Below are 26,181 nucleotides of genomic sequence, written 5' to 3'. Positions count from 1 at the left end.
TACAGGGCCCCCACCCTCTTGGGCCTCATTTTCTAGGTCTCCTCCTTCCTGTTTCTAGAACACACTGAGTAGACTCCCACGCTGGGCCCCAGGCACTTGCTATTCTCTGTGCTTAGAACACTGTCACCTCCTTCATGTTTTTCTTCAAAAGTTACCATCTCAGGGAGGCCCTCCCTGACCAAGCTATTCAATATTTTAGTCTTGCACTCAGCGCTTACTCTGTCCATGCTATGTTTTTCTCCATTTTATTTATCACTCACTATCTCATAGACGAGATCATTTTTAAAATCTTTTTAAAATTAGTTTATTAATTTTTAGAGAGATGAGAGGGAGAAGGGGGAGAAACAGGAAGCATCAACTCTTGTAGTTGCTTCCTGTGTGTGACTTGACCAGGCAAGCCCCGGGTTTTGAACTGGCGACCTCAGCGTTCCACGTTGACGTTTTATCCACTGCGCCATTGCAAGTCAGGCAACATGATTTGTTTGTTGTTGCTTCTCTCCACTAAAGTCAGCTGCACCAAGGCAGGGGTTCCGGTTTTGCTCACTTTGCGTTCTTAGCTCCTAGAACAGGGTCTCCCCTGTAGTAACTGTTCCCTAAATGCTTGTTCAATGTGAGAAGAACTGAATATGTGAGAAGTGCCTTTCCTGAGGTTGAAAGGGAAGTTCTGTGATGAGGGTAGCCTGCACTTTGCACCTGACCTTCTGTTCCCCTAGGAAAATTCTGAGGACGCAGGGTGTGTGAGCTCTGCTTGAACCTGGGGTACACAACAGTGAGGGAGGTACAGCAACATCCTGACTTGTGAGTTTAACTCTCCATTTTTGGTTTTGTCTCCTAACTGTCCATTACCGAGGACAGAAGGACCTACCAGTAGTATCTTAATTGTAACATGGGCATCTTCACCCGGAAATGAAAAAGCTTGCTCCCTCTCACTGTTCACATTCACCTTTGTGTTCAGCCTGGCTTTCTGCTTCTTCTAGGCCCCTTTATTTATTTATTAATTAAAAATGTTAAGTTTTATTGATTTTTAGAGAGAGGAAGAGTGGAAGAGAAACATCAATCTGTTGTTCCACTTATTTATACATTCACTGGTTGGTTCTTGTATGTGCCCTGACCAGGCATGGAGCCTGCAACCTTGGTGTATCAGGACAATACCAACTGACCTACCCAGCCAGGACTTCTAGGCACCTTTAGTACATAGCATGCATATGCGCACACATACACACACAAGCAGGCACACTCATTCACACTATCTTGCTTTCCCTGTTTGGTAATCTTCAAATGAGTTTTCTTAGTATCGAAAATGAAATATAGTTGACTCTTGAACTACAGTGTGTCCATAAAGTCATGGTGCACTTTTGACCGGTCACAGGAAAGCAACAAAAGACGTTAGAAATGTGAAATCTGCACCAAATGAAAGGAAAACTCTCCCAGTTTCATACCTATTCAGTGCAGTTCGATGTGGGCTCACGCACAGATTTTTTAGGGCTCCTTAGGTAGCTATCCTGTATAGCCTCTATAGACTCGTCACTGACTGATGGCCTACCCGAACGGGGTTTCTCCACCAAACTGCTGGTTTCCTTCAACTGCTTATCCCACCGAGTAATGTTATTCCTGTGTGGTGACGCTTCGTTATAAACGCGCTGATATTCACGTTGCACTTTGGTCACGGATTCTAATTTAGCGAGCCACTGAACTTTCCTCTGTACTGTCCACATCTCGACTGGCATGGCCGTGGGCTGCTCCGCTGTATACACGGTGTTACATCATCATCTGCGCATGCATACATGTTGCCACATCATCAGAAACTGGAAGTGTTTTCCTTTTATTTGGTGCAGATTTCACATTTCTATTATCTTTTGTTGCTTTCCTGTGACCAGTCAAAAGTGCACCATGACTTTACGGACACACTGTAGAAGGATTTGAACTGGGTCCACTTACATGCATTTCCCCTCCCCAATTAATATCTTAAAAAATATTTTGGAGATTTGCAACAATTAGAAAAAACTTGCAGATAAGCCTTATGATTCCCTTAGTAACATTTTCTTTTTTCTAGATTATTTTATTGTGGGAACACAGGACCTAATATTATACAAAATATATTATACAAAATACGTGTTAATTGACTACAGTATTTATATTATCAGTCAGGTTTCTGGTCAATGGTAGGCTATTAGTGGTTCAGTTTTTGGGGAGTCAGAAGTTATATGTTGTCAACGTAAGAATTGTCCAAACCTGTAGAGAATTTTTAAGAGTTTATTTGAGCCAAACTGACGGAGAAGCAAAATCTCAACAGATTGAGAAAATGCTCCAGGAAATGGCAGTTTTACCACTTACTTTATACATCAGAATCAAAGGGGAAGATGGAAGGGGGTTACAAGAAATCCAGTGGTTATAGATAGAGCTGGGGGAGCAAAGAGAGGAAATGTCTAGGACTGGGTAAAAAGTAAAAGGAATTGACACATACTTCTTTTACATTGGTGGGTATAGGAGAGTTAACACAATTAACATGATAACAGTAACAATGACAGGCGTCTGTAGACTGTGCCCTGAGGTGTCTGGGAAATTGAAATTACCCTGACATTCCAAAGGTCTGTTATCATAGATGAAAAAGACAATGGACAGGTTCAGTTGAGGTAAAGATTGACCTTTGTTAAGGAAGATATCAGCTTAGGACATCACTACCTGCTTGACTTGCTTTTAGTTAGGGAGTCTTTTTATTTTTATTTTTTAATTTTATCGGTTTTAAAGAGAGAGGCAGAAGGGGTGAGAGAGAAACATTGACTCGTCCCACCTATCCATGCACTCACTGGTTGATTCCCATAGGTGCTGCGACAGGGGATTAAACCCACAACCTTGGTGTATCAGGCCTATGCTCTACTGAGCAACCCAGCCCAGGATGGAAGTTTTAATTTCAACCATCCTGTAAGGTTATTTTAGGTCTCTGAGTTTGTAAGGCTGCCATGGCAGGCCTCCCCTGAGCTTGTCAAGTTAAGTATGTGGCACCTTCTACATCAACAAGGTGGCTTTCCAGTGCGTGTGTGTTTGTGTGTGCACGGTGTTGGTGTCCCTAACCCCCACATCATTCGAAGGCAACTGTCTTTCCTCTCCCAACTTTCCTTTGTCAATATAAAAATGGAGTTGCAAGATATAATGAAGTATTTTTACAATATTTTCAAAATACCCATTTTCCCCACCATCACTGTGACCTAAAATATCTTAACTGGATAATGTCATGTAAAGCCAGTAGCCATGGCCACCATCACAGCCGCCTGGCTCGTGCAGGTTCGCATTTGATTCGGACTGATGGTAATGAAACAACGGAGCCAAGAACTGGTGGGCCATTGTTGGGCAGATAAAATGTATTATGCTCACTTTGTTAAAGAGGCCGTTGCCCAGGTGATATTAATGTGTGTTGAGAATTGTAGCCTGGGGCTTGGTTTTGGGATTAAGCCTTTCCCACCCTTTTTTGATGTAGGGTGGTACAATCCAATCATGCCTCAGAAAGTGACTTTGTATTAGAGACTTCCCTATTTTGTATATTGGATTAAAGGTTTTGAATCTACACTATAAAATAGGGGTAGAATGGGAGCTTGGGCTCTTGGTTCCTGAGATTATCATTAGAAGAGAGAGCAGAGGAGAGCAGAGAAAGGCCACGTGGAGTAGGCCAGGAGAAGCAGCCAAGATAGTGGAGTGCTGAGTGAGATGCCAGTTTGTGTAGAGTTTGTATCTGGGATAAGGAAGGAGATGGGGAACAGAGGTGAATAAGTCTGGTGAGCTAGAAACCTTTGATTCTAGGAAACTCGGATAAGTCAGTAGCTTTGTGAGCACTGAATGTGACTGGGTTTTGGAGCCCAGTGTGTATTTTTACTTGCCCGCCGGGTGCAAGCTAGAATTAAAGACTATGGCCCACCAGTTTTTGGCTCCGCTGTTTCTTTGCCGACTGTCCGAATCCAATGCGAACCTGCATGGGCCAGGCTGCTGTGACAGTGGCCCTGGCCGTGGCTTCTGGCCTTATAGCCATCATCTTTATCCTAGTTTGTACCTCGCAGGCAAGAAATACACAGTGGGAAAACACTTCCCTTTCCATTCAGGGCTCCCAAAGCCACTGACTTATCCAAGTTTCCTAGAATCAAAGGTGTCTATCTCACCAGCCTTATTCACCTCTGTTCCCCATCTCCTCCTCTCTGCACAAATTCTGCACAAACTGGCTTCTTCTTCAGCACTCCGCCATCTTGGCTGCTTCTCCTCTCTTCCATGTGGCCTTTCTCTACTCTCTTCCAGCATGGGCTCCTCTGCCCAATTTTATAGTGTAGAAATCAAAACCTTTAAGCCAATATACAAACAAGGAAGTCTCTGATACAAAGTCACTTATCTAAGGCCTAATGGGATTCCTCAACCATGGTGCACCACCCCCTATCATGCAACAGTTAAGGGTGTGGAGAAAAGTTTAGTTTTAAAACTAAGCCTTATAATGACCCTGCCTGCTTATAGCCTGTCCCTCAAACCCAATGCAAACTATAAGCGAGCAAACATATACATCATGTTTGCAAACTTATTTGACCCACATGTCATCACTGAATTAAGACAATTTTGTAACCCACTGGCATCCCTACTTTCCTGCTTTAGCCCAGCCTTAGTATTATATTAACTTAAATGTGTGCATTGCCCTAGCCAGCTAGTTAGGTTGGTTAAAGCATTGTTCTGATCTTGCAGGTTCAATCCCTGGTTAGGGCATATATGTAAATGGAGCGATGTTTCTTTCTCTCTCTCCCTTCCTCTCTGAAATCAATTTTTAAAAAGTATATAATAAATGCTATATTTAATATAGCCCTAATTAGCTTTCTAATCTACTCTTTCCAATTGGAACTCTCAGCTCTAGTAACAGTCTCTACAGTTGCTCTGTGTAGATGTTCATTTCCACCTCCAGTGCTCTTCTTGGCTCCTCAATCTAGATCTTTTGCTTTCTTCAAGGTTCAGCTAAGAGTTCCTTTTCTGAGAATTTTTTTTGGAAACCTCTTGATCCAACACCATTCTTTGATTCTGAATGCCTTAGCAATTCATGATGTTTCATACAATGCTGGATTTGTACATATAGAGCTTTGATTTGCTGATAATTTCTGCTAATGGCTTTTTCTTTTAAAAGATGCTCATGTTTTAATATTCAATATAAAGAACAGATAAAAGCAGAAATTTGAGAAGCAACTTAGGGATAAACATTTAACTTTTGAGGTTTAAATTGCTGGTTAAAAGCAAGTGTCAATTACTGGGCTAGGTGAAAGTCTTTAACTATGGAATATGAATGTTGGTGACCTTTAGGTAAATAACAGATGAAATTGTTACATTATTTTAGTCATATGTCAGATGCATAACTTGCTTTTGCATTCTTCTTATCATTTATTCATAATTGTGCTTTTATTTGGGCTCATGATTGTTTTTTCTCCTTCAGCTTCCCTCCACATACACTTCAAATACTGAATCTGTTCTGCTTATGTGTGGAATGGAATAGTGATTTAAGACAAGTAGGAAAATTTTGGGTTACATCAAATGAACTTAGTCATTTGAAAATGTAATTAAAATATAACCCCCCCCCCCATGATTTCTTTAGGCTTTTAACACAACCCTCCCTGACCATCCCTCCCTGCCCCTCCCAGCTTAAACTCTCTATATGGGATCCCAGTTTACATGGGTGAGTGGTTATTTCGCCCTGTAGCTCAATCCTAGTAAAAATAAATTCGAAATAACCTTATCTTCAGTGCCAGATAAAGCAAAGGGGAGATTGTATCCTAAACAGACTGTTCCGATTCCCCTGAGTTGAGACAGGTTTACCCCATTATCTCTTCTAAGTAATTGAAAGCTGTTGCAATCATCTTAACACTTTCTAGGGGCGTAAGCGGGGCGGGGGGGGGGGGCAGCGAAACGACACTCATTCTGCATAAATGATTTTTAACGTGGAACACGTGGCTGGAACCACGAACACTGGAAGGGTCTGAACAAGGCACTTTAAGTGAGGGAATCTAAGTAACCTTAACGTCGTCCTCGCCACCCAGATTTCTAAGGCGATAGGCACGGCGGGCTGGGGGGACTGGGGACCTGCCGGTGGGGCCACAGCCGGCGGAAGTGCCGCACAAGGCGCTCGGCTTGGTCAGAGGCGCGTTAGCTCCGCCGGAGCGCGGGAAGGTCGCGGCTCCACTCTCGAGTGGGGACAAGGGGCCCTGAGCGCGTCCTGCCGGCCCTCGGCTCCGTGCCGGGAAAAGAGCGTGGCAGTTGGAACCGTTACTACCCCTGAGTTTTGAACTGGTTCAAACTTGGCTTTTGGCCCGGCCCCGCCCCTCCGGCCCGGGAACTCCGAGGCGGTGGTTCCCGCCAAGCGCAGCGAGTGGGCTGTCCCGCCCTCTGGCTGGTTCCCGCCACGCCGCCCTGCTCCTGCCCGTGGCCCAGGGTCAGCGGTTCGGGGTCCACAGGCCCCGTGTCTCCTTCTTGAGAGGCGCCGAGCCTTCAGCGAGAGAACAAAGAGCCCCGCGGAGCTTCCACTTGGCGGCCCCAGACCTCCATGCGCACGCGCGCCGCCGGTCGGGCCCCGCCAAGTCCTGTGGGCGCCTCTGCGTGGGGCTGGCTCCGCGCCTCGGCACCCGGCGGGCCCTGTGATTGGACGGCAGCCCGCTCGCGTCCCGCCAATCGGGGTGGCGCTTGGTTGGACAGGGGGGGCCAAATAAAAGCGATGGCGATTGGGTTGCCGGGTTTGGCGCTCGGTCCGGGAGCGTCCGACACCCACTGGGACACAGAAGGCGGCAGAGCCCCAGCGGCGGCAGTGCGCGGGAGCAGCGCGGGCTGGGTCGCGGGGCGCAGGTAACATGCCTTGGTCTGAGGGCCCGCCGGCCAGCAGGGCTCTGGAGCCGGGCGCGGGGCGGCGCCGGAGCTGGAACCTCCCCGCCGCCGCTCTGCCTGTCCGGGTCTCGCCCTCTGCGGGCTCTCCGGGGGAACCGCTTCTGCTGGCGGGGTGAGGGAACACGCCTCTGACGGGGCCGTGGGTCCGGGCTGATCCGCGTCGCCCCGGGGGCGGGCACTTTCGGACCCCGGCTCCCGAGGTGGGGGCAGCGGCTGGCCCCGCGGGGGGCGTGCGGAGGGGTCCTGTTGCGTGCCCGCCCCTCCGGGGGCGCGGGGCTGGGGGGCTGGGCCGGGGCGCTCGAGGGGCCGGGGCGGGCCAGCCTCCCGTGCCCAAGTCTCCTTTGTGTGGAGCGCTGGGCAAGGGGCGGGGGTGGGGTGGGGGGCTGCGGGACACACACAAGTTGGTGGGACCTTGCTGTCGAGTGCGACTCAGACAAAGGACGGACTGTGTCTTGGGGGAAGCTCCTCGCGAGGTAGGGGCAGTGACACCGGCGCCTGACAGCAGGCGGGCGGGCTCTCCCCCTCTCCCCTCCCCACTCCCCCCTCCTGGGGCACGCGGTGTGGGGGGCCGGACTGGACAACGAGGGGCCGCACCTGTGACATTTCCCCCAAAGCAGTCTGAACACCCCGCGGTCGTCCGGGACTGCCGTCGCCTTCCCATCTGGCTTTATGATAAGTTAGCGGGGGTCGGGGCGAGCAGTTATCCATCCCCCTTGTTAGGTTTGTTCGTTTGGAGGGCTTTCCATCGAATTCCCGCGTCCTGTGTCCCCCCCCTCCAAACGCCGACAAAGTCTGTGCCATGGGGTCACTTTTTGAAAACGGGAGGAAGCGGGAAGGATGATATTTTTGGAAGACTTGGTGAACTCTCTGAGTTCCCACTTTCTAAAGAATCATAATCTTAAAGAACAAAAAAATTGCAAGCTCTTTTTGGCCAACTCGATACATCGGAGAATGGCGACAGGTGCTAACGAAATCAATTGTCGTTGAGGTAGCGAGTATTCCCCCAATTCCCTAGGGGTTGAGTGAGGCTGAGACGGTAGAAATAGTTGATCACAATAAAATGCTTACGACAAATGTGTGTTTAGGTGGTATGGTTAGCAGTGTCTTCTTTTTTTCTTTTTAATTGGTTGTGTTTTCTGTGAACAATGGCCTTGGAGAATCAGAAAAGCCTGGATGCATAAATGTTTGTTGCCTAAGAAATTGAATGTGTGCTGTCTGCAGTTAACTTCCTTTGTTTATCATACGGGACCTGTAAAATTTAAAGTCGTTTGGACATAAAAATCTGCCATTGGTATTTAAAAATATTTTGCTATAAGGTTTGCTTTCTCGATTTCAGAAGTCATGAGTTAAAATTCATAGCATTTTGATGTTATGTAAGACAATTTTAAAAATCTTCCATAAACACTAATGGCTATACAGTTGAATGTAATCCATATTTTTAATAGTTTTGGAATTTATTTTCCCGTTATTCTTTATTCATGAGCATTAGCAACTATTTCATAGGTACGAATAAAATGTGGAACAAGTGTGTAACCCTGACTAGTTTATTGATCATTTTATGTGTAAGAAAATGAAAGTATTTAAGATACTTTCCTTTTCATAGTCTCTAAAGTTAGGAATAGATAGGATTCTAGTCCAAGATAAAAAGAAACACTTAGGAAAATTGCATCTTAAATGCTCACTTTTGTTGAAAGTGAATATATTCAAAGAAAAGGAATTTAGAACCACATAGGCAGTCTTCTGATTTGCATTGTTCTGTCTAATGTACACCTATCTTAGGGTTTCATAAAAATGGAGACAAAGAAATGCAGTGTGGAAGTCTGTATTACATGTATTTTACAGAGTTGGGCACAACTGAGCATACTTTACAGATTCTGCCCTCAGTTCTGAGATTAAGTAATGTTTACATTTAGATTACTTACCGATAATTATATATTAAAAAGTCCTGCTGATACTATTGCCCATTGTTATGAGATGAGCTAGTTAAGCAGATTTGGGCAGAGATTTGGCTCTTTTAGGCTAAAAGATTTTAACATTTTCCTTGTGTATTCTTTATTTGATAATTACTATCTTTGTACTTCCACAAGATACTTTTAAAAATTACTTTTTGGGGAATTAATTTTAAAATTAGTTTAAAACTTTTTTTGTGATTGAATTGAGAATGTAGTTAGTTTAGCAGTGATTTTTTTTAAAAAAACACCCACTTGTTGCTTTAATGTAGTTAGGCAAAAGTTCTAATGCTGATATATGCCAGCTTTGCCTTGCATGCGTATGTGATTATCTTTGTGTTGACCACTTAAATATTTTAGGCAAATTTTCCCAGGGATGCAAATTGATTTGTTATTGGCCTAAATAAACTGATTAAGAACCAAAAACAAGGAAAAATCTTAGGAACTGATGCAATCTGGGGTCAATTAGAAATGATTTATGGATTTGCCTTGAAGTCTGTATCAGTACAATGATGAAAACATTTTCTGTGAATTATGGAGGATTCTCTGTGGGCAGGTGAATTCTTTAGTTTGGATGAGAGCATGAGTGGAGAGGAACAGCTCATTAAATTCAAAGAAAAGTTTAGGGTTGGATGATACCTCTACTTTCTAAAGGCCTGAATTCTCAGGCACTCTATTCCACAGGGCTTTGTTCATACCTCTATTATAGCAGGTATCAAATTGGATTGTAATCACCTCTTTATGCAGCCAGTTTCTTCACTCTAAGTGTTTTGAGGCAGAGGCTTGTCCTGTTTTTTTTCTGTGTACCTGGTAGTTGCTTGAAAATAGGGGTTTAATGAGAGAATAAAGAAAATATAAAGAAATGTAGGGAAATAATTTTACAGTGGAACTTGTGAACAGGATATATTAATAATTATGTGGTGAGGAACTTTGTAAGATGTGTTTTCTCCCTCTTGGAGAGGCAGTGATTACAAAGAAAAATAATCATCAAGGTGAACAAGTTCCAAGTTTTCTCCTAGTTCCAGTGCTCTGTGAAAATTGGATGTCTTTTAGGTGCAGCTGTTGGTATTCGTTTGGTATTTCAGGCAGCTAAAGAAAAGCTGCAGTCATTGGGATACCTAGCATCTAGTTCTTGCTTAATTTGACTTGTGTTGCTTCTGATCCTTGTACAAAAATATAAGGAGGGATAGTGGTGGAGAGGAGAAAATCTTTTAATTGCAGGGTGTCTCATGAAAAAGGTTGAGTTCTTTATTGGAGTAATTCGAGTTAGGTTTTGAATCTAAAAAACTGTGGGAAATAGTCCCAGCCAGTGTCAATATGGATCATGTATTGTGATGCTCGTCATCATTCTTTTAAAATGATGTGGTAAATGTAAATTAGCAAATCCAGTAATCTCTCCAAAGGCATAGTTGATAAGTTTCTGAGATGGTTGCCCTGTTTCATATTTTGCTACTGGTATAGCATACGACTGGTATAAGATACAACAAAAACAAAGTGAAAGAAGACATTAAAGTGCCTACTATTTGCCAGATGCTTTATTTATTTTTTTATTGTGGTAACATTCACATCAGATACTTTATTTTTTAATTATTCTAGAAACCACCCTGCACCCATCAACAGATGAACAGATAAACAAAACATGATATACACATGCAATAGAATGTAATTTAGCCATTAAAGAATGAAATTATGATAGGTGCTACCACATCGATGACCCTTATAAACTAAGTGAAATAAGCCAGATACAAAAGGGACACAATTGTATGGTTCTATTTGTAAGGGTTACCTGGACTAGGCAAATCTATAGAGAAAAAGCGGAAGAGGTTATGAGGGGCTATAATGCAGCTCAGTGGGGTATAGAGAGTTTCTGTTTGGGACAAGAGTAGTGATGCTTGAATGACATTTTGAATGTGCTTAATGCTACTGAATTGTAGACAAAAATGGTTAAAATGGTGTATATATATCACAATAAAAAAGCTTTAACAACACCACCTTCTGAAAACTTGGACAGATAAGTAAATTGCTGTCTAGAGGGGTTAAGAACTTGCCTAGGATTATCGAGCTAGGAATTTGCAGTCAGGATCTAAACTTTAATTCTCTTTGACTCCCTATTTTGTGCTCCATGTTACCTGTTGGTCTCCTGGATGATTTAAGTCATATAGGTTCCAAAATGAGTTTATTTGAACCAATCACAAAAGTTATATGTAAAAGTACATCAATCTGATGCCCTACACAGACTGGAGGATGTCTGTGGATATCTTTCTTAGCGCAGAGCTGAAATGGTGTGTACTCTGGGGAGGAGAGTAGTAGTTTTAAGAGCATGATCTTTGAAGTTGCTTTGCTTGGTCTCCAGTTCTGAGCTGTTAAGTTGTGCCCTGGGCATGTTGTCCTTGGTGTCTAAATTTCCCAGCCCACAATCGAACCCGGGACTCCTGCACGCCAGGCTGACGCTCTACCACTGAACCAACCCGCCAGGGCTAGAAATGTCTCTTGATTAAATACTAGTATTATGTGTTCAGTTTAAAATACAATATAGACATTTATAAAGAGAAAGCTTTCTTGATCTCTGTAAGCCCATTCCCTAACCTTAACAATTTGGTGTATATTTTCTCTAAACTTTTCAAAGTATTCATGTGAATATGTATTTATATATGTATTTTACAAAAATGGGGTCAGATTATGTATTTATGTATAAAGCAATTCTTTTTAAAGGTCCATACAGAAAACTGTTTCATTAGAAAATAGCTGATATTTCGTTAGGGCTTGATGTGTGCTTGGCACTATTCTAAGTGTTTTCATTTCTTTTATATAGATGCTGTAATAACAAGAGATGGGAGATTGGGTCATAGTCAGTGGTAGAGTAAGGGTGTGAATTTGGGCACTTTGGTTTTAAAGCCCTAATCTCTCAGCCCCCTCTTTTTTTGGGTGGGGGTAATGCCCATTGATTGCCAGTGATTTTAGCATTTCTTTCTTTTTTTTCCCCCTGAAGCTAGAAACGGGGAGAGACAGTCAGACAGACTCCCTCATGCGCCCAACCGGGATCCACCCGGCACGCCCACCAGGGGCGATGCTCTGCCCCTCCGGGGCGTCACTGCCAAGACCAGAGCCACTCTAGCGCCTGGGGCAGAGGCCAAGGAGCCATCCCCAGCGCCTGGGCCATCTTTGCTCCAATGGAGCCTTGGCTGCGGGAGGGGAAGAGAGAGACAGAGAGGAAGGAAGGGGGGGGGGGGGTTGAGAAGCAAATGGGCGCTTCTCCTATGTGCTCTGGCCGGGAATCAAACCCGGGTCCCCCGCACGCCAGGCCGACGCTCTACCGCTGAGCCAACCGGCCAGGGCCCAGGGCTAGCATTTCTTAAACAGTTGTAAAACAACCCCCCCCCCCCAAGAAAAAGGATATGCAAGGAGACTGGATGTGGCCTGCCATTCCTAAAATTCTTTCTTTATTTTTTAAATTTTCTTAACTTGAAGAGTTTTCTTTAGTATTTTTTAAATCTTTTTTTAAAATTTTATTTATTCATTTTAGAAAGGAGAGAGAGAGGGAGAGAAGAGAGAGAGAGAGACAGAGAGAGAGAGAGAGAAGGGGTGAGGAGTAGGAAGCATCAACTCCCATATGTGCCTTGACCAGGCAAGCCCAGGGTTTCGAACCGGCAACCTCAGCATTTCCAGGTCGACGCTTTATCCACTGCGCCACCACAGGTCAGGCTTCTTTAGTATTTTTTAAAATCTAACTTACAAATTTCCTTAGTATTTCTTTATTTTATTTATTATTTATTTTACAGGGACAGAGAGTCAGAGAGAGGGATAGATAGGGACAGACAGACAGGAACGGAGAGAGATGACAAGCATCAATTATCAGTTTCTCGTTGTGACACCTTAGTTGTTCATTGATTGCTTTCTCATATGTTCCTTGACCGTGGGCCTTCAGCAGACCGAGTGACCCCTTGCTCAGGAGCCTTAGGTCCGAGCTGGTGAGCTTTTTTTGCTCAACCCAGATGAGCTCGTGCTCAAGCTGGCGACCTTGGGGTCTCGAACCTGGGTCTTCCGCATCCCAATCCAACGCTTTATCCACTGCGCCACCGCCTGGTCAGGCCATTCCTAAAATTCTAATCATGCAGCCCTTTACAGAAAACGTTTGCCGCTCCCCGTGCTAAGCTATGAGGCTCTGTTGTAAGCAAAATACATAGTATTTCAGTTTTTATGAATGTGTCACAGAGTGAACCAACCCTCTATGATGGACATTTTGTTCTCTCCTGAAAATAAGTGAACACTCTTATATTTCTGAATATCTCTGTGGCAACTTTCTATAAGGAGAATTGCTGCTTCTAGAGTATGCACATTTTAAGTTTTCGTAGATGTCAAATTGCTTTTTAGAAAGATATTCATTTTTTAGTTAAAAAATCAGCTTTATTGAAGTATAATTTATATATAGTAAAATACACACATTGAAGGGGTACAGTCTGAAGAGTTTTGACAAATGTGTAACTATCACCTCAGTCAAGATAGAACATTACTATCAAAATTCTTTTATGCTCCTTCACAATCAATCCCTCTTGAATAACCATCAGATTTTTCCTGTTCAAGAATTTCCTGTAAATGGAATTATAGAGTAGATTCTCTTTTAAATTGGCTTCTTTCATCCAGCACATTTTTGGGATTTATATATGTTGTTGTTTATGTTAGTACATATATTGTGTGTTATGTGTGTGTATATTTAATTTCTGAGTAGTCTTCCATTATATTAAAACTGTTTTTACTTATTTACTTGTTTTTTGTTTGTTTTTTTATAAATAACTTTATTAAAAAAATTTTTTTTTAATTTATTTATTCATTTTTAGAGAGGAGAGAGAGAGGGAGAGAGAGAGAGGAGAGAGAGAAGGGGGGAGGAGCTGGAAGCATCAACTCCCATATGTGCCTTGACCAGGCAGCCCAGGGTTTCAAACCTGCGACCTCAGCATTTCCAGGTCAATGCTTTCTCCACTGCGCCACCACAGGTCAGGCATAAATAACTTTTTATTTTAATGGGGTGACATCAATAAATCAGGGTACATATATTCAAAGAAAATATATCCAGGTTATCTTGTCATTCAATTCTGTTGCATACCCATCACCCAAAGTCAGATTGTCCTCCGTCACCTTCTATCTAGTTTTCTTTGTGCCCCTCCCTCTCCCCCTCCTTCCCTCCCCCCGGCCGCCCCCCCCCCCCCCCGTAACCACCACACTCTTGTCCATGTCTCTTAGTCTCGTTTTATTTTATTTTATTTATTCATTTTAAAGAGGAGAGAGAGAGAGGAGAGAGAGACAGAGAGAAGGGGGAGAGGAGCTGGAAGCATCAACTCCCATATGTGCCTTGACCAGGCAAGCCCAGGGTTTCAAACCGGCGACCTCAGCATTTCCAGGTCGACGCTTTATCCACTGCGCCACCACAGGTCAGGCTTAGTCTCGTTTTTATGTCCCACCAATGTATGGAATCCTGCAGTTCTTGTTTTTTTCTGATTTACTTATTTCACTCCGTATAATGTTATCAAGATCCCACCATTTTGTTGTAAGTGATCTGATGTCATCATTTTTTATGGCTGAATAGTATACCATGGTGTATATGTGTCACATATTCTTTATCTAGTCTTCTATTCTTTTTTTTTTTTTTTACAGTGATTAAAGCCTTTAAGCAAACTCTTGGCCAATACAGCCAGAATCCATAAAAGAGTAGTGTCCTTAACATGTTCACCAAGTCCAAGTTGGCCCCAACACCATGCCAAATCCCTGAAAAATACAACCCAACCCCAGTTCAGTCTGTTAGGAGCTGTCACAAGGAACAGGAGTCCAGGAAAAGTCCACATCCAGGAAAAGTCTGCATGGCACTGGAATTGTTGTCACAATTCTATACTTTGCAGCTAACGTCCAAGTCCCAATGACTGCTGCTTCTGGCTGGTAATGATTTAGGTAGACTGGAAATGCCATCTGCAGCTTGTGTGGATATGGAGCTTCTGTTTACTTATTTACTTGTTGACACCTGGGCAGTCTCCAGTTTGGGGCTACTATTACTAGAGCTGCTATGACCACTTGTGTAAGTCTTTTGAGGACCATCTTTTAATTTCTCTCGGGTAAACACCTTGTAGTTAGACTGCTGGGTCGTGTGGTAACTGATTTAACTTTATAAGGAACTGAAGAACTTTCCCCAAGTGATTGTGCCCTTTTTGTGAAGTATTCTGGTTTGAGTTGTAGCTGTAACAGTACTTAGTGTCTCTATGTCTTCATTACCACTTGATGATACTGCATCTTTTAAATTTTGGCCATCTAATGAGTGTTAAGTATCTCACTGTGATTTTAATTTATATGTCCCAGGTAATCAGTGATATTGAACATCTTTGATGGTATTTAAGTTTGGTCATTTACATACATTTTTTTGGTCAAGGCTTGTGCCCATTTAAAAAATTGTGATAAAAAAAATTGTGATTACTTCATTATTTTAAAAGGTCTGTATATATTCTGGTTATATACAGTGTGTCCGTAAAGTCATGGTGCACTTTTGACCGGTCACAGGAAAGCAACAAAAGATGATAGAAATGTGAAATCTGCACCAAATAAAAGAAAACCTTCCCACTTTTTTTCAGAGACAGAGTCAGAGAGAGGGATAGACAGGCAGAAACGGAGAGCTGAGAAGCATCAATCATTAGTTTTTGGTTGCGCTTTGCGACACCGTAGTTGTTCATTGATTGCTTTCTCACATGTGTCTTGACCGTGGGCCTTCAGCAGACCGAGTAACCCCTTGCTCAGGCCAGCGACCTTGGGCCCAAGCTGGTGAGCTTTTGCTTAAACCAGATGAGCTGCACTCAAGCTGACAACCTCGGGATCTCGAGCCTGGGTCCTCGGCATCCCAGTCCGACGCTCTATCCACTGCACCACCGCCTGGTCAGGCTAAAACTCTCACAGTTTCTGTAGGATGATGTGGCATGTGTGCATGCACAGATGATGATGTAACACCGTGTATACAGCGGAGCAGTCCATGACCATGCCAGTTTAGATGTGGACAGTACAGAGGAAAGTTCAGTGTGTTCTGTGGCTTGCTAAATTAGAATCTGTGACCAAAGTGCAACGTGAATATCGGCGCGTTTATAACGTAGCGCCACCACATAGGAATAACATTACTTGGTGGGATAAGCAGTTGAAGGAAACCCAACAGTTTGGTGGAGAAACCCTGTTCTGGTAGGCCATCAGTCAGTGACGAGTCTGTCGAGGCTATACGGGATAGCTATCTAAGGAGCCCTAAAAAATCTGTTCGTGAGCCCACATCGAACTGCACTGAATAGGTATGAAACTGGGAGAGTTTTCCTTTCATTTGGTGCAGATTTCACATTTCTAACGTCTTTTGTTGCTTTCCTTTTGACCGGTCAAAAGTGCACCATGACTTTACGGACACACTGTACATTCTGTTCGATTTATTACAAATGTTCTCTTTAATTTCTTATATTGATTTTTGTATATTTTTGACAGTATACAGATTGAGTTAAATAATGTTAATACTGGAAGCATACTTGTTTAAATTCAGTTAAATTATGTGAAAGCAAATTCATCCTTTTTAAAAAAAATGATTTTATTTATTGATTTTTTATTGATAGAGGAAGCGAGAGAGAGGAACATCAATCTGTTCCTGTATGTGCCCTGACTGGGAATTGAACCAGAAACCTCAGTACTTTGGGACTGTGCTCCAAACAACTGAGCTATTTGGCCACAGCTAGCAAATTTATTCTTAACCCACAAATCATTTCGTTTGTAGTATAATAAAATGTTACATGTTTGCAGAACCATGGAAATGATGATATTTGTATGGATAGTTTTAGGCATTTGGCATGGGGAATTTTTAAGTTAAGCAAACTAGTTTTGAAAGTGATAATTTTGGTAATTTTTTACATTTTCAATTTTGGGTAATTTGGACCTTCTTATTTATTAGTGAGTTAAACATTTTCATAGTTCTTTTCTTCATAGGATAAATGAGAATATTTAAAATAAAAATAACCTTGATTGTAGAGCCTGGTATGATGAAATTACCATGTTTGGTCTACCAATTTTGACAGTTAAGTAGGTTTTTTTTTTTTTTTTTTTTAAATTTTTTAATTCACTCGTTTCAATTTTATGTTAGATTTTATTTATTCATTTTTAGAAAGGAGAGAGAGAGTGAGAGAGAGAAAGAGAAAGGGGGGAGGAGCAGGAAGCATCAACTCCCATATGTGCCTTGACCGGGCAAGCCCAGGGCCTTGAACCGGTGACCTCAGTATTCCAGGTTGACGCTTTATCCTGGAAGCGTCAGGCTAAGTAGGTTTTTTTATTATATAAACAGATGGCTTTTGGGAATATATATACTTGATTTCTGCATACTATTTTATTTCCACAAAGTATCAGTTCTTTTGCTCATTACCTAATTTACCCCCATAATACTTATTTTTCATTATACAAGTAGTACATGAACCCTTCTCTCTGTTTAATAAAGGGGGGAGGGTATAAACCTAAAGGCATCTTTTGGATGCCATGGTCATGTCATCGCCCAGCTTGGTCTTCGTGGTTGTTGATCAAGTAAGACTTTTTTTTTTTTTTTTACAGAGACAGAGAGTCAGAGACAGGGATAGACAAGGACAGACAGGAACAGACAGGAATGGAGCGATGAGAAGCATCAATCATTAGTTTTTTGTTGCGACACCTTAGTTCATTGATTGCTTTCTCATATGTTCCGTGACCGCGGGCCTTCAGCAGACCGAGTAACCCCTTGCTTGAGCCAGCCACCTTGGGTCCAAGCTGGTGAGCTTTTTGTTCAAGCCAGATGAGCCATGCTCAAGCTGGCAACCTCAGGGTCTTGAACCTGGGTCCTTCCACATCCCAGTCCGACGCTCTATCCATTGCGCCACCGCCTGGTCAGGCAAGTAAGAAAATCTTGAAGCTGTTCTTCCAGGCAGCCTAGGGAACCGTCCAAATACTTTTGAGTAGTCATATCCCTGGTAACTTTCTTAAACCTTTCCCCTAGTGAACTTGACTGACCTTTTTACTGGTTTCCAGGAAGTTCCATATGGCCAGTCTGTGCTCTGCCCTCTTTCTGAAATATCTTCCCTACATTTTAGCATGTCAAGATACTGATTAACCTGTTGGGCTCAAAACACCCCTCCCTTCTCCCAAACAAATCAGACCCCTTCTGTCCTGTTTAGAAAGAAATACAACGCTTCTCTTGGGTTTTCCTCTCTCTTATTCTCTTTCATTTTAAGCTCTGTTTTACTTATCTATATGGTAGAGGTTTGAAAGGGTTTTGTACGTAGTAGATAGAAAAAAATATTTTGTGAAATTGAATTAGGACCAGAGCCCTGAATACTTGAGAGCACTTTAGCAGCAACTCAGTACATGATTATTGAAGTAGCACCGCCGCTTATGGAGTAAAGCTTTCAGGATCCTGTCAAGTGAATTTTGCATGGTTCTGCTGTGTATCACTCAGTGAACTTTGCTACTTGCCGTCAGGTAGTATTATAAAATTTTAATTTATATCCTTAATAAAATATTGATTAAGGTAAAAAAACTTGAACTCTGATGATGGAAAAAATGAACAAAGAGACCCTGTTTGTTTTTTTTAAGAGAGAGAGACGGGGACAAACAGAAAGGGAGAGAGATGAAAAACAACTCATAGTTGTGGCACCTTAGTTGTTCATTGATTGCTTTCTCATATGTGCCTGGACTGGGGGGCTCCAGCTGAGCCAGTGACTCCTTGCTCAAGCCAGCGACTTTTGGGTTCAAGCCAGCAACCCTGGGGTCATGTCTATGATCCCCCACTCTCAAGCTGGGGACCTTGGGGTTTCGAACCTGGGTCCTTAGCATCTCTAGTTGACTCTCTGTCCACTGTGACACTGCCTGTTTAGGCAATTCTTTAAACTAATTTAAGGATGACTTGAAACCATGTCAACTCAAAAGAAAAAGTATAAGAATGATCTTTCCCCTGGCCACTTGGCTCAGCGGTAGAGCGTTGGCCTAGCGTGCGGAGGACCCGGGTTCGATTCCCAGCCAGGGCACACAGGAGAAGCGCCCATTTGCTTCTCCACCCCTCCGCCGCGCTTTCCTCTCTGTCTCTCTCTTCCCCTCCCGCAGCCAAGGCTCCATTGGAGCAAAGATGGCCCGGGCGCTGGGGATGGCTCTGTGGCCTCTGCCTCAGGCGCTAGAGTGGCTCTGGTCGCAACATGGCGACGCCCAGGATGGGCAGAGCATCGCCCCCTGGTGGGCAGAGCGTCGCCCCTGGTGGGCGTGCCGGGTGGATCCCGGTCGGGCGCATGCGGGAGTCTGTCTGGCTGTCTCTCCCTGTTTCCAGCTTCAGAAAAAAAAAAAAAAAAAAAAAAAAAAAAAAAAGAATGATCTTTATCCCCCAGTTGCATTCATATGAGCTAACTCAATACATAGCGTATCAAGAAGTTTCTAGTAAGTTTTTTTTTTTTTAATTTAGTGAGAGGAGGAGGGCAGAGACAGACTCCCGCATGTGCCTGAGTGGGATCCACCTGGCAAGCCCACTAGGGGCAATGCTCTGCCCATCTGGGGCCCCTGCTCTGTTGCAACCAGAGCCATTTTTTAGAACCTGAGGCAGAGCCCATGGAGCTGTCCTCAGTTCCCAGAGCCAACTTGCTTCATCTGATCCATGGTTGCAGGAGGGTAAGAGAGAGAGAGAAATGAGAGGAGGAAGGATGGAGAAGCAGATGGTTGCTGCTGCTTTATGCGCTGGCTGGGAATTGAATCTAGGACATCCACACACTGGGCCGATGCTCTGCCACTGCGCCGACTGGCCAGGACTTCTAGAACATTTTAAGAAATGTCAAAAAAATAAAATGTTCTGGCAGAACAGCTTGGTTGGAGAGCATCATCCTGAAGCCCAAAGGTTGCCGCTTTGATCTCAGGTCTGGGCATATACTGGAAACGGTGGATGTTCCTGTTTCTCTCCCTTCCTATCTTGCTAAAATCAGTGAATTAAAAAAAAAAAGGTGTCAAGAAGACAAAACAATCATGACTATACATTTTAGTGCTATGGTTTTTGATACTAAAGAACATTTGAGAAGTGCTTCGTAAGCAGAACACAAACATTTAAGAAAATTGCATATTTTCTTTAAACTGGAGAATTTCAAACATCATTAAGCAGCTTTTGTATGTTTTTGATGCCATAGCCTATAGTGAAATGTCACTGTAGTTGCAGGAACATGAGTACCTACCATGTACCTACAAATAATAGAACTAAGTACTATTTATTGAGAACCTGCCCTGTGCCTATTACATGCAGCCTAAAAACCAAGCATTTCACTTTTGAAATTTGTTGAAAATTATTCTAATTATTTATTTATTTTTTTTAAGTTTTGTTTTTTTTTTTTTTACAAAGACAGAGAGTGAGTCAGAGAGAGGGATAGACAGGGACAGACAGACAGGAACGGAGAGAGATGAGAAGCATCAATCATTAGTTTTTCATTGCGTGTTGCAACACCTTAGTTGTTCATTGATTGCTTTCTCTTATGTGCCTTGACTGCAGGCCTTCAGCAGATCGAGTAACCCCTTGCTGGAGCCAGCGACCTTGGGTTCAAGTTGGTCGGCTTTTTGCTCAAACCAGATGAGCCTGTGCTCAAGCTGGCGACCTCGGGGTCTTGAACCTGGGTCCTCTGCATCCTAGTCCGACGCTCTATCCACTGCGCCACCACCTGGTCAGGCTTATTCTAATTATTTAAAACACAAATACCATATATCATGTGCTAAATGGGAAACATATTCTCTGTCTGTTGAATATTGTGAAAGATTCTGGTAACTTTTTTTTAATATTTTATTTATTGATTTTTAGAGAGAAGGGAGAGAGAGAGAGAGACAGAAGGGGGAGGAGCAGGAAGCATCAACTCCCATATGTGCCTTGACCAGGCAAGCCCAAGGTTTCGAACCGGCAACCTCGGTGTTCCAGGTTGACGCTTTATCCCACTGTGCCACCACTAGTCAGGCCAGATTCTGGTAATTTTTTAACCATATATATATACTGGTCCATCAGGTAGAAAAAAGCTGCAATGAGTATCCTTATTTATAAAATTCTGATCTAAAATGTTTTTATATTCAAATTATTTAATAATGCAAGCAGAATTTGCAAAATTACTTTAAAAAAACCCTAATGGATACTGTGAGATATATTGTCAAACAAAGTATTTATGGGTCAGAAAAGATTGGGAAATACCCTTGTAAAGTAATCAATAAGGACTTTCAAATGGCAGAAATGTTGCTTCAACAGGCCTAGAGAAGGGAAATGATGAGTGTGAGTTGTCCCATTTTGCCCCGTAAATGGTAATGTCTCTGGAGAATATTTGCCTGAAATACAGTGCTCAAGTTATGCTATAAAGGCTGAGCTCTGCCATTAAGCTAGTTGTGTGTCCCTGGCAAGTAGCTCTGTGGATCTCATTTTTCTTGTGTTCAAGAGAGCATCTCCATTCGCAGATAAAGAAATAGGAATTGGTGAAGGTAAGTGACCTGCCTGAGTTCACACAGCCTGGAGGACCAATGTTTTTTAGGGAATAGACTTTTGCTACTTTGGGTCCTTTTTAGCTCAAATACTAGGATGTGAGATGCTTGGTTTGTAACCCATTTGGAACTATTTCTCTGGAGAGTTTGAGAAATATTGGACTTAAGTTTACATTACCCTCACGGATAAATGTGAATCTCCTTAGTTGGTATTTTTTTTTTTTTTTTTTTGTATTTTTCCAAAGCCGGAAACGGGGAGGCAGTCAGACAGACTCCTGCATGCGCCCAACAGGGATCCACCTGGCATGCCCACCAGGGGGCGATGCTCTGCCCATCCGGGGCGTTGCTCTGTTGCATCCAGAGCCATTCTAGCGCCTGAGGCAGAGGCCATGGAGCCATCCTCAGCGCCTGAGCCAACTTTGCTCCAATGGAGCCTTGGCTGCAGGAGGGGAAGAGAGAGACAGAAAGGAAGAGAGGGGGAGAGAGGGGGAGGGGTGGAGAAGCAGATGGGCGCTTCTCCTGTGTGTCCTGGCCGGGAATCGAACCCGGGACTCCTGCACACCAGGCCGATGCTCTACCACTTAGCCAACCGGCCAGGGCTCCTTAGTTGGTATTTAATCGGCCAATAAAACATCTATTTCTGATTATAAGCCTATTTTTTCTCTTTTGTCTCTGCATTATAGGCATAATAGTACCTTAAAGTATATATTTTAGGACTATGATGAATCTGACTACACTAGCTTTGTAAACAAATTGGGATGTTATGTTTTATAATATGTATATTTGGTCTTCATCTTGTTTCTGGCACAGAGCTCCTAAAACTCAGAGTGATAAAGGTGTGTCTTGATATTCATAACAAACTCTTTCAGCCACACCTGAGTTTATGTTAATAAGATGACTTCTGGAACTCAAGGATGGGAGCTGGTTGTTAGGGACCAAGCTGATTAGAGGATTGGACCTTTCAGACCCCTCCTCCAGCCTCCAGGGAAGAGAAAAGGACAAGGCTGAGTTCAATTACTAATGGACAGTGATAACCATGCCTGTGTGAAGAAGCCATGGTAAAACCCAGAAGGGGTGGGACTTGTAGAGCTTCTGAGCTGGTGAGCATTGGAGCGTGCTGGGGGAGAGATGAGCTCAGGAAGGCTGGGAGCTCCTCGCCTCTCCCTTCTGCATCTCATAAGTCTGGCTGTTCTGGGTTTTGTCTCTTTACACTTACCCAGTAATTTAGTAAGGAAACTTTTCCTGAGTTCTGTGAGCCACTCTAGCAGATTAATAGAACCCAAGCAAGGGGGGTCATGGGTACCTCTGATTAATAGCCTGACTAAAAGAAGCACAGACGACAACCTGCATTTAGGATTGTCATCGGAAGTGTGTGTGTGGGCAGTCTTGTGGGACTGAGCCCTTAACCTGTGGATCCACACTGTCTCCAGGTAGATAGTGTCCGAGTGGAGTAAAAGTGTAAGCCACCTGGCTGGTCATCCAGAATTGTTTGCGGTCGGAAAAACTACCATATATTTGGTGGCCAGAAGTGAAATACTATTCAGACAGTAGTATTGTCTGTAATGTAAATGAAAAATAGTAGTTTTGTCTTTACATAAATCTAGATTGGCAAGTACATGCTCATTTACCAATTCTTCCTATAGAATTTGTTCTTGTAGATAAATAAAATTTAAAAATTTTTAGTTTTTTAAAAATAAACATTTGCCTGGTGTCACCTGCTGTCCACTAATAGCATGTAACTGAAACTGCTAGCTCTACCACATACACATTTCCTAGAAAAGGAAATTCCTTTATTGGGTGCCTCAGTCTTCACCTGTTAGGGCTCTTCAGATAAATGGTGAGATACTTTTGACCTTCTAGAAAGAGGCATTTTCCGCTAGGGAAAGACCAGCTTGTAAACGAGATTACCGAACAAGATGTCCTTTTTTTTTTTTTTTTTTTGAGAGAGAGAGAGAGAGTCAGAGAGAGGGATAGACAGGGACAGACAGACTGGAACGGAGAAATGAGAAGCATCAATCATTAGTTTTTCATTGCACATTGCAACACCTTAGTTGTTCATTGATTGCTTTCTCATATGTGCCTTGACTGTGGGCCTTCAACAGACCGAGTAGCCCCTTGTTGGAGCCAGCGACCTTGGGCTCAAGCTGATGAGCTTTTGCTCAAACCAGATATGAGCCCATGCTCAAGCTGGTGACCTCAGGGTCTCGAACCTGGGTCTTCCGCATCCCAGTCCGATGCTCTATCCACTGCGCCACCGCCTGGCCAGGCAAGATGTCCTATCTTCTCTAGACAAGAAATCCTAAGTGTTAGGTAATCATGCTAGCCTTCTCTCTCCTTCTTTTCCATGTGGATGGGCTGGGACAGAAGTCTGTTTTTCCTGCCTGGACACCTTCATGTTGGTCTGGAAATTGCATGGAGGGACCAGCAGGGGTTATACAGATGGTTTCCCTGTCGTTGATGAGTTCTTGATAGCATTTCCATAGGTTTTTGGAGACTCAAGCATGTATTATCTCAGGGCTGTGACATGTCATTTTATAGGAATACAGTAATTCAATAAATAATATATTTGGTAAAACAAATACTGAAAAATATCATTGGTTGTAAATAATACTTTTGAAGGGTTTGAAGTTTCTAGTACCTGAGCAGTATATTTGTGATGAACCCTAAGTAATAGAAAATCATGCAAGGGCTATATAGTTCATAACTGTCCCTACCTCCTTTACTTTCATCTTGTCCTGCAGCGACTACTATTCTTAGCAGAAAAGTGAACTTCAGAGCTGAGATGGGCCATAGATGTTTCTGAGGGGATCTCGGTGAGGTGACCACAGATTAAAGAAATGGCACTTGTAAGTGTGCTTACCTCCTTGTGGCATCCACTAAACTCAAGTCCTGAAACTACCAGATAATGGGTTGTGGGTTGCCTGGAAATACTGAGAGGGTCTGGGATTAGTAGTTGGAGTCCATTTTTGATTGTCATCAGAAGAGAGAATTGTGTCTTATTTGGGGGTTTGAGTATAATAAGGTCAGTGAATGAGGCGATGACAGGATGCCGGCAGAATCACCCATGAAAAGTTCCTGGGAAGGTGCCATATCAAGAATACTTTTTTTTTTTTGTATTTTTCTAAGCTGGAAATGGGGAGGCAGGCAGTCAGACAGACTCCCGCATGTGCCCGACCGGGATCCACCCGGCACACCCACCAGGGGGCGATGCTCTGCCCATCTGGGCGTCGCTCTGTCACGACCAGAGCCACTCTAGCACCTGGGGCAGAGGCCAAGGAGTCATCCCCAGTGCCCGGGCCATCTTTTGCTCCAATGGAGCCTCGGCTGCGGGAGGGGAAGAGAGAGACAGAGAGGAAGGAGAGGGGAAGGGGTGGAGAAGCAGATGGGCGCCTCTCTGGCCGGGAATCGAACCCTGGACTTCCGCACGCCAGGCAGACGCTCTACCACTGAGCCAACCGGCCAGGGCCGAGAATACTTTTTTTTTGTTTTACAGAGAGAGAGAGGGAGGGGGATAGACAGGGACAGACAGATAGGAATGGAGAGAGATGAGAAGCATCATCAGTTTTTCGTTGCAAGACCTTAGTTCATTGATTGCTTTCTCATATGTGCCTTGACCGCGGGCCTTCAGCAGACCGAGTAACCCCTTGCTCGAGCCAGCGACTTTGGGTTCAAACTGGTGAGCTTTTGCTCAGACCAGATGAGCCCGTGTTCAAGCTGGCCTCAGGGTCTCTAACCTGGGTCCTCTGCATCCCAGTCTGACTCTCTATCCACTGCGCCACTGCCTGGTCCACTGCCTGGTCAGGCAATAATACTTTCTTATGAGGTCCAGAACCAGCCCATTTTGTTCCTCTAGTATTTTTAGTGGCCTCATTTCTAGATTGGCGAAGAATTCAAGCCAAGAACTCAAGCAGATCAGCCTCGACCAGGAGACCTAGCTGTCTGGGATGGAGGCAAGGATTCTTTTTGCTGGGAGGGACTGTTTTCTGTTTTCTTCTTTAAGCTGTCCTATGGGGGACTGTCCTGTCAACGCCTGTGTCTGGTTCTTTTTTTTTTTTTTCTGAAGCTGGAAATGGGGAGAGACAGTCAGACAGACTTCCGCATGCGCCCAACCGGGATCCACCCGGCACGCCCACCAGGGGGCGACGCTCTGCCCCTCTGGGGCGTCGCTCTGCCGAGACCAGAGCCACTCTAGCGCCTGGGGCAGAGGCCAAGGAGCCATCCCCAGCGCCCGGGCCATCTTTGCTCCAATGGAGCCTTGGCTGCGGGAGGGGAAGAAAGAGACAGAGAGGAAGGGGGGGGGGGGTGGAGAAGCAAATGGGCGCTTCCCCTATGTGCCCTGGCCGGGAATCAAACCCGGGTCCCCCGCACGCCAGGCCGACGCTCTACCGCTGAGCCAACCGGCCAGGGCCTGGTTCCTTTTGTTGTAAGGAAGTCTGATGAGGCTGTTCTCCAGCTCCTTGTTCTCCTCTAAGGGGGTCTAAACCAGTGTTTTTCACCTGCAGGGGCTGATCCGCCGGTAAGTTCATTTGTGCTGGTTTGTGAAAGAATGAACCACTCTGATGTTGTGTGAGGATTGTAGACCCAGTTATTTTAGTCACATCACTTGTACTCAGGGTGATTTCTGCTTTAGTGGCCCCCGAAATAATTCTTCTATTTTCACCAGTTCCCAAATGTAAAAAAGATTGAAAACCACTGCCCTAAACTGCATGATTGATGACATAGGAGGGAAGGAAAGGCCACCTTGGGGGTGAGGTCCTAGCCTATAATAGTTATTTTCTCTAGTTTTGCCTGTTGCTAGGCATCTTGGACTTTCTGTCCTGGTGACATTCTGTATCTGGCTTATGGCTTCTGCTCT

At 43.9% G+C, this 26,181-nt stretch overlaps 1 protein-coding gene across 4 annotated transcripts in view; it reads left to right on the top strand.

Annotated features, from left to right (window-relative positions):
- The first annotated feature begins 6,733 nt into the window (after positions 1-6,733).
- The window catches only part of EZH2 (enhancer of zeste 2 polycomb repressive complex 2 subunit), a 70,060-nt gene continuing 50,612 nt past the window's right edge, over positions 6,734-26,181 (top strand). For 3 of the 4 annotated variants that reach the window (XM_066262536.1, XM_066262534.1, XM_066262529.1), the window contains exon 1: positions 6,734-6,846. The gene's annotated coding sequence lies outside the window, so the exon portion shown is untranslated. Of the gene's footprint in view, positions 6,847-6,876; positions 6,998-26,181 lie in introns of those variants that run through there. The other variant, XM_066262530.1, reaches the window with a different exon arrangement.

Source organism: Saccopteryx bilineata, chromosome 2 (assembly GCF_036850765.1).
Source record: "Saccopteryx bilineata isolate mSacBil1 chromosome 2, mSacBil1_pri_phased_curated, whole genome shotgun sequence".
Taxonomy (NCBI): domain Eukaryota; kingdom Metazoa; phylum Chordata; class Mammalia; order Chiroptera; family Emballonuridae; genus Saccopteryx; species Saccopteryx bilineata.
The sequence above is the reverse complement of the archived record's forward strand: the minus strand, read 5'-3'. Positions and strand labels throughout refer to the sequence as shown.